The sequence below is a fragment of the Lolium rigidum genome, chromosome 1 (assembly GCF_022539505.1).
Source record: "Lolium rigidum isolate FL_2022 chromosome 1, APGP_CSIRO_Lrig_0.1, whole genome shotgun sequence".
Taxonomy (NCBI): domain Eukaryota; kingdom Viridiplantae; phylum Streptophyta; class Magnoliopsida; order Poales; family Poaceae; genus Lolium; species Lolium rigidum.
Window position 1 is genome coordinate 37,645,633 of NC_061508.1, and position 8,410 is coordinate 37,654,042.

Here is an 8,410-nt window from a genome sequence, read left to right on the forward strand (position 1 = left end):
AGTCGGACAGGGAGGTGCCGCTGTTGCATGTGTTGCCGACGATGGTGTTGCTGTTGTCTCATGTGTTGTCGACCATGGCGCGTGCGGGAGGAGCAGTAAACAAGGCTAGGGGACAAGCCATCTCTCTATTGCCGCCTCTTGGCATGGCGTCGAACCCTGGTGATTGAGCCATCTCCATGTTGCCGCTGGTCAACCCACATTGATCTCTGCCTATCGCCAAGAATCAATGCCTCGCGGGAAATCAAATCTAGCCATCTCTATCCTTGCAGATGAAACCCCCACAACAGCCATGGCTGCCGTTTCCACCCTCGTTGGCATGTGCGGCCACGTACTAGCAAACGAGGAGGCTCGATTGAGAGCCGAGACTAATGCCTAGTCAATCGCCGCCGCCGAGCTCAGGTGAGTGATCCTACATGGCATGGACGCTCAATCCAAGTCGTTGGAATTGGTGGGGCAGGAGGCGGAGGCAGCGATGCGTCCATGATGTGGTTGATGGGATGTGAGGGGGGAGGGGGGAGGGGGGAGAGTGTGGAAGTGGAGCGGTGATTAGAGTGCGACCAGTGGAGAAAGGGGTAATAGCCGTGTCTCCAACTCTCCCGCGCTTCTCTATGCATGCAACGGGCGGGCACTTCAATGCAAGTTTAGCTATCTCGGGCTTGGCGGTGGAAAACAGCCGTTTCAGGCATTCCCGCACGATGCGGGGGAGTGCTTTGATGCGAGCTTTTGCCACAACGTGAGTGTGGACCAATAGCTCGCATGTTTTCAATTCACAAGGACTACCAAACAAGTCCTTGGAGTTCAAGTTTTCACTTTTCTATAGCACGAAAAAATATGGTTTGTTTCCATTCACGGGGCTTAGTGATCCGGGCCAGCAGGAGCAGGTCCGCAAAACCGGCGAGCGGGAGCACTGTGAAAAGAGACAGTTCACCACCCAGGTTTCAGCACAAACGGTACGAACAAGAATCGGCCGTGCCTCTCCAGATGCGTGCCGTCGACGAGGAGGAGGAAAGGAACAAGAAGGGCGTGGTAAAGGGATTCGATCGAGGCGTGCACAACGTTGACAAAACTGGCGATGCACAGGAGAAATGCCTCCTCCTTTTTTACTCGACGGTGAAAAACAGCAAAACTCAACGACCGTGCGAGAGCCACACGGGGTTTGTCCTCCGCCCACCGTTGCATCAAATCAAACCGCCGTTAGCATTAGCCTCCGCCCACTGTGCAGTCCATCTAGAGCCCATATCCCGCTCCTAAACGTTCCCATACCATGCCCACTCCTACTGACTGCACTACTGTCCTCTGTCTGCTGGCGCCAGCGTCGCCCACTGTGCAGCCGCAACCCAACAAAAGAATCGGGCGTCAGCGTGGCCGCGGAGCAAATCATGCTGTCTTGCCATTCCGGTGATACAACGGTACTGTACACATAGCTGCAGTGGCCCGTACCCATAGCTATACGGGTATAAGGGCATCTCCAACCGGGCGACCCAAATGGACGCCCTGGGCCGTCCGTTTTGGGCCGTTTGGGTCGCCGCCCGGACACGCGGACAGCGCCCCGAGTCCGCGTGTCCGTTTGGGTCGCGCGCTGCCCCCAACGCGCGGACGCATCGCATAAACCGGAGAAAAACGAAAACAAAAAAAGGCAAATTTAAAACGAAATTTCATTGAACATACGCCCTATTTTGGGCAAATTTAGTACATAGCCCTATTTTGGGCAAATAAAACTAACAAAAGAAGCCCCTATATGGGCTTTTTTACATTTAAACTAATATAAAAACCCTCTATTAGGGTTTGGTCGGCGGCCGCCGCCGATGCGCCGCCTAGCCCCACAGGGCGTCGTCGGCGACGTCGTCGTCGTCCCAGGGCGGCGAGGCGCTGTCGTGGCTCGACCGCGCCGGGGACTCCGGCCACGGAGACCACAGGGCCTCCTCCCACGGCGAGTGGGGGTCCGGAGCCACCCGAGGCCGCGGCGGCGCACGGAGCGGCCGCCTCCTCCCCGAGGCGGCCGCCGCCTCTCCGCCGGCGCGGCGCTCGGCCGCCCGGCGGCGCCGCTCCTGCCGCCGGCCGCTCCTCGCGGCGCTCCTCGTCGGCGCGGCGCCCGGCCTCCTCCCGCCGTGCCGCCTCCTCCTCCCCCGTCGCGCCCGGCGGGCCCGGGCGTAGAGCTCCCGACCCTCCGCCTCCTCGACCTCCTCGCCGGGCCGCCTCCTCCATCTCGGAGGCGCGAATGGCCTCATGGAGGTCCGGCCATTGCTCCTCCTCCTCCGCCGCCGAGATCATCTTGGCGGCGCGGAGGTCCGGTCCTCCTCCGAGGACTCCGGCTCGGCTCGAGGAGGAGAGGCGGCGGTTGCGGCAATGGCGCACCGCCGCGGGCGGCCTCTCCGATGTGGAGGCCGCGCTGGTTTCCTCCCGACGGCCGCAACGCCGGCGGACGCCGGCGGCTGCTGCTAGCCTCGTCGTCGTTCGCTCCGGGAGCGAACCGTCGCTTCGGGGCCATGGCGGCGGTTTTGCTCGGGGAGTGGAGTGGGGACTGGAGTGGATGGCCGGATCCCCTCCGGTCCCCATTTAATAGTCTCCCCGGTCACCGACGGTGGGCCCAAGGGAGACGAGGCGACCAGCGCGCGGACGCGAGTGGACGGCGCGTGCCGTCCGAGGCCACGCAAACCCGGCCCAGATTTGGGCCGGGTTTGCGTCGTTCCGAACGCGGCGGCCGTCCGCTTTTGCGGTGCGTCCCCGCGTTGGGCCGCGATTTTGTCCGGCTGAACCCATCCGGACGCGCGGGCGCGGGATGGGTCGCCCGGTTGGAGATGCCCTAACTGTACTTACGTGCCACGAGACCAGCTCGGATTAGGCGCGCACCAAAAGGTACTTCCGGCCGTAGCTCAGCTTTCTCTGCTGCCACGGCATCTCCAGCAGTCCAACCTATCATGTTCTCCCGCATACGAAACCGTCCCACCCGGGCCACTATGTTTGACGAACTGCGTCGGCGGACACCGTGAGACGGCCATGCGGTGCTGCGAGCCCGTTTGGAAACAACCCGACGGCAGAAAGCTGATCACCGGCAGCGATTAGCCATCAAGAGCGTCGCTGACCACTGCGTCCGCCGCCTCAACTCATGCGTCGACATTGATACCGATAACGTTGGAAGCTGTGCGTGCCCGCATCGGCGTTGATGGCCATGGGTACTTAAACCGCAGTTACGTCCGCCTCCTCCCCCCACCCCCACGGTCGCCACAATTGCCACCCCTCTGAGATCTTGCCACCACAGAGATGAAGCTGCCCAGTTGCAAGAAGACTCTCTGCCTCGGCGTAACACTATGTGCGCCTACTTGCTGCCTCCACCCCCACATCCGCGCAGTTTGTTAGTCCAAGGCGGCTGTGGTGATGGCGGCACCGGTTCCTCCTCCGCAACAACCGGACCACAACATGTGTTACGTGACGATGTTGGAGGCGCATCAGCGGTGGGCGCAGTTCGACCCCTGCTGCAATCGCGGCGTCTCCCTGCCACACGGGTGGCATCCGAATAGGGGGAGGATCCCTATTTATTTTGGTTTAAATTTAGTTGAATTTGATTCAAATCCTTGTAATATATAATAATTTTGAATGAATTTTAGTGTTTTTCATTGAAATTTAATTTTCTTACATTTTTGTTTAGGGACATGACTGGAAGCAGATGAGCCCCAAAACCAACACAACACGGCGGAAGCGGCGCTTAAACGCTCGATCGAAACCACACGCGCTTTGGGGGTGGCTAGATGTGCTCTTAACTGTTTGTTTTGGCTCGGGCAATTTTAGCAGTGGATTTGACACGATGCTTGTGGGGTTGGCACTGTCACGGGTGCAACATGTGCGGTCTAAGCATGCACTAACGCGACTGTGATATGGTAGTAGGACCACGTACGTACGGCCTCTCGATGTACAGTACTGTGCTCGGGGAGTAGAATATTTGTTGAAATCTGCATGTGCCCACACGCGGACAATTTGTGACGTTGCATCGGTCAAATTCTTCTATAGTAGTACACCAGTCCACCCGACCGATACGTATACTAGGCCTACTAGCCAATCCCTTAAGAAAATATCCATCATTCAAATCAAACGCAGAAAATTATATACTTACTCCAATTATTTATTCTTTGAACAGAAGAAGTAATAATCTATTGTACATTTTCATTGCAGTTTTAGAGGAAAGTGTTCTTGTATTTCAGAAAGACAGTTAAAAGTTTCATGTCTTATGTCTGCAAATTGCCGTAAGTAAAAGAACAAGTTGTGTATTGTGAGAGAAAAATTCAAATACATCTAAACCTAGCAAACTTTTTTTTTTGACGATAAACCCAGCAAACTTGTAAACGCGGAACTTATTGTTCTAAACCCTAAACTCATCATTTTCCTATGAACCTACACAAGCACGCAACGAAATCGAACATCGACATGTATGATTCCTTATGTTTTTTTTATTGAGACATGGAGAAATTACTCCAGCGAATTCTCTCGCCAATACTATCTCTTTGTTTTCATCATTGGCCGGTAGCATACATATCTTGTTATGCGGAGTAAATTACGAGGAATTGGCACAAGTTTGAGGGAGAGCTACAACATTACTAATTGTTTCATACGGGCAGGCTATTGTTGAACAAACACAGGCCAGAGGTTACGCATGGATTGTGAGTCATACCTAGCCATGGGCAGCCCGGCCCGGCCCGAAATTCCCGGGCCAAGCCCGACCCAACCATGTCTCCGGGCCGGGCCTAGGCCTGATTATTTGGCCCGATGGTCAGGATGGGCGGGGCCTGGGCTGTGATTATATGCCATTTACTGAAGCGGCCTGGCCCGAGAAATGCACAGGTATAATTGTGACCAAAGTGTATGGTACTCATTGTTTTTATTTTTTTGGTAGGCGAAAGGTGGGCAATGTTATTTCAGGCTGAATACCAGCCAAGATTTGTCAAAACAATTTAGTATTTCATCCAAAATTTATCATATTGTCTAAAAATTGAGTAAATTATTTGGACACCAAAAAAAATCTTTCGGTATTATTTTTTCCCCGATGGCAAGTGGTAAAACTGGTTTCACAGCGCTCCCGCTCGCCGCTCTGGCAGGCACGCTGGCTCTGGCTTGCTTTTGCGTGCACAGATTTGTGTGTCCTTTGGCGACGAGGCGAGAAGAAATGGGGCAAAGCCAAACCATGTAAAAGCGCGGAAAGCGAGCGGTGAGACCTCTCCATCGTCCTCGGCCGCCTAGAGCCGCTGCTACCGATCGAGCAGCGACCTCGGCACGTTGACAAAACCGCATGCACACGTAAAAGCGGCTCCTTTTCCTGGACGGTGAAAAAACAGGCGGCTCCTCGCCGGCATCGTAGCCTCCGCCCACTTTTGGCGTCCATCTATATCCTAAAGAGCTCTAAGCTCCTAGGGTCGGGCGCGCTCATGGTTGATCAGCATGTCGCTTTCACCAGGCCTGGTTGGCGCGACAGTTCGTGGGATTGGCGCTAAGGTGGTTCCTAGGTCAATCGGGCCAATCAGCCAATGTAAAGAGAACACTACTGCAGAATAGGCCTCTAGTGACAGGCACAAAAGGCATGTTAGTGACAAGCAAAGCGCCTGTCACTAATGACTAGTCACTGGTATTAGGTTACTAGTGACTGGCAATGTGCCTGTCACTAGTGTGTGCATAGTAATGACAGGCAAAAAGAGACGCCTGTCACTAGTTGCGATGGAAGGGCCCCTGTGAGGCTTTTGTAGTGACAGCCTCATTATCCTGCATGTCACTGGTTTGAATTTTCATAATATTTATTTTTTATTTTTTCACGAATATTCCAGATATCACAATAAGACGTTATAAAAAATAAAATGCATTTTCCACGACTATATTAGATTGCACAATAAAATGTGTACCAATGATACGTTCACATCACCTAATATGACATAACTTTTGCACAAAAGTTGCAATCTATCTCATCAAGCTATTCAAGTACATTCTCTCTATGAACTCAATCTCATCAAGCTCTACTATCCAAGGAAAAACTAGGGTTCATAGGCTTGTCTCAGTGTTGATGTCATATGTTCCATGTTCATTTGATACGGATGGTTTGTTCAATATGGTAGGAGTTGTTCGAGCATGGCCTCGCACTCCTCCATAGGTCAATGTTGAAGAAAGGCTGGAGCAGCACATTTTGAATGAAGGGAAGACAGATAAGGGCCCCAGTTCTCTTGTCATACTTCTTGAGAATCTTGACCAGACCTGTAATGGCAAAAGGGAACATAAACATCGTAGATAATGAAAAATAAAAGGAATTAATTGGGGCTCCGTAATAGCTTAGACAGGGTATAGCGACACATGAGCATAGGTAGTCAGAACAGTAGAAGGAATTAACTAGGGCTCCATAATATATGCAACAATGCACCTTTTTCGACAAAGTGTAGCAATGCACTTACAAACAAAGCAACCACACAAAAGTTCTGAAGATACCAAACAGTATACACTTTTGCCTATAAATTTAGAGATGTGCATCTAATTAAGTCTACTATGCTAAAATTACATCAACTTGGTCATATGGTTCCGGCTCGAATTATTTACACAACGCCAAAGGGGTCTTCAGTAGATATAATAATGAAAACAAAGGATATGTATAGAGAAAGATAACTACTCTAGGCTACTACAATAGAATGATTCTTACAATCATTTTCAAAAGATGTGCAGATATACTACCCAGTGAATCAATACGTATTTATATGAAGCAGCAGGTCAAGGAACATAATCAATCACCTTCCCAAACTTCTCCATGTGCTTGGCCTGCAGCGAGATGGCCACCGACAGGCTGCAGAGAAGCGGGTAATATGCATCATGAGTAAAAGAAATTCAAACGCTTGTAGCACAGATACAGAACTAGAAAAAAAAGCCTAACCAGCAGCAGTTCAGAACAGCCACCTCCATCAACTATTTCAGTGCTAGTCAAAACTACTTATAAAAGCAAGAACTTGGCAGAAACAATTGATCTCAGCCATTAATTCTTGTGCACCGAACGGTCCACATCGCTACAATGACAAGCACCTCAGCCTAACCACAGTAATTACAGCCCTGCCACCGCCCACCGCCCGCCGCCTCCGTCGCAGTCGCACAGCCCATCCAGAATCCCCGCCATCGCCTAGGATGACTGTCCTGGTCGCTCCCACAGCAGGAGCCCATGTAACAAGAACGGGAAAGGCTGGCTCATATCTAGTGACAGGCTCTTGTACGAGCCCGTCACTAGTTAATTTTTCCTCCCGTCTGACCTATGAAAAAATGACCAGTGACATCTTTTTTTATGTGCCTGTCGCTAGTATGTTCTATCAGTGACAGGCTTATAGGTGCCCGTCACTGACTATAGTTACTAGTGACAGGCATAATTTTGCCTGTCACTAATCACCTGGTGGCTATAAGCTTTTCTGCAGTAGTCGAAGTCGTGATTCGTCGCTCCACCGTCATAGTCCTCTTATCCCCATAGCCGCAGGCACCCAATCCCGCGTCTCCGCCGTCTTCATCCCCAACTGGTTGCCGCCAGCAGCGGTAGCCGCGGATTTGGCCGATTGAGGCATGATTTGCGGCGGGCGGCCCCGGTGGTTAGGCGAGAGGTTAGAGGTGGGCGGTCTCGGTAGGCTGAATCGACGACAACATCGGTGAACTTCACCGCATGTATTTCGGTGTCAGGTAATCCAACGACTGGTGGTTCCAGGCGGCGCTACGGGTAGTGACGTGGGCATTACCCTTCGAGTAACCGACGTTGCCTTATCCCATATTTTCTGATTGGAGGCCCATGAAGGCGTTTGGAGGCGAGGCAGCCCATCAAGATGGCGTACTAGAAGATTCCTTGACGAGCAAGGTGGAGAAGCAGCCGAACAAGGAAGGATTAGATCTAAAACTACTGTAAACCTAGTCGTGCTCGGTTAGACCTTTTGAGACCTGGCCTCCTATATAAAGGCCAGGAGAGGGGCTGCCGAGGGACACAATCAATCTTAGCAATCTTATCCACCATAAGCTTAGAACTAAGACATCGTTAAGCCTAGCATCTCGACGAGATCATAGCCCAACTATTCGGCACCTCATTGTAACCTATTTTTCATCATAATCAAGAACAGACAAGCAGGACGTAAGGGTTTTACCTCATCGAGGGCCCCGAACCTGGGTAAATCGCTCCCCCCGTTTGTCTGTGAACCGATGTCTCGTATCAGCTTGCAGGATTCCATCAACCCTAAGCCCCTATCGGAGGGCATTGCCGAGGAGCACCCTCGACAATTGGCGCCGTCTGTGGGAACCCTGCTGGCGCAAGATCAGTCATCGGCAGATCCGATCATGTCATCGACGTCTTCATCGGCACCGCTGATGACCCACAAGTATAGGGGGTGTATCGTAGTATCTTCGATAAGTAAGAATGTCGATCCCAACG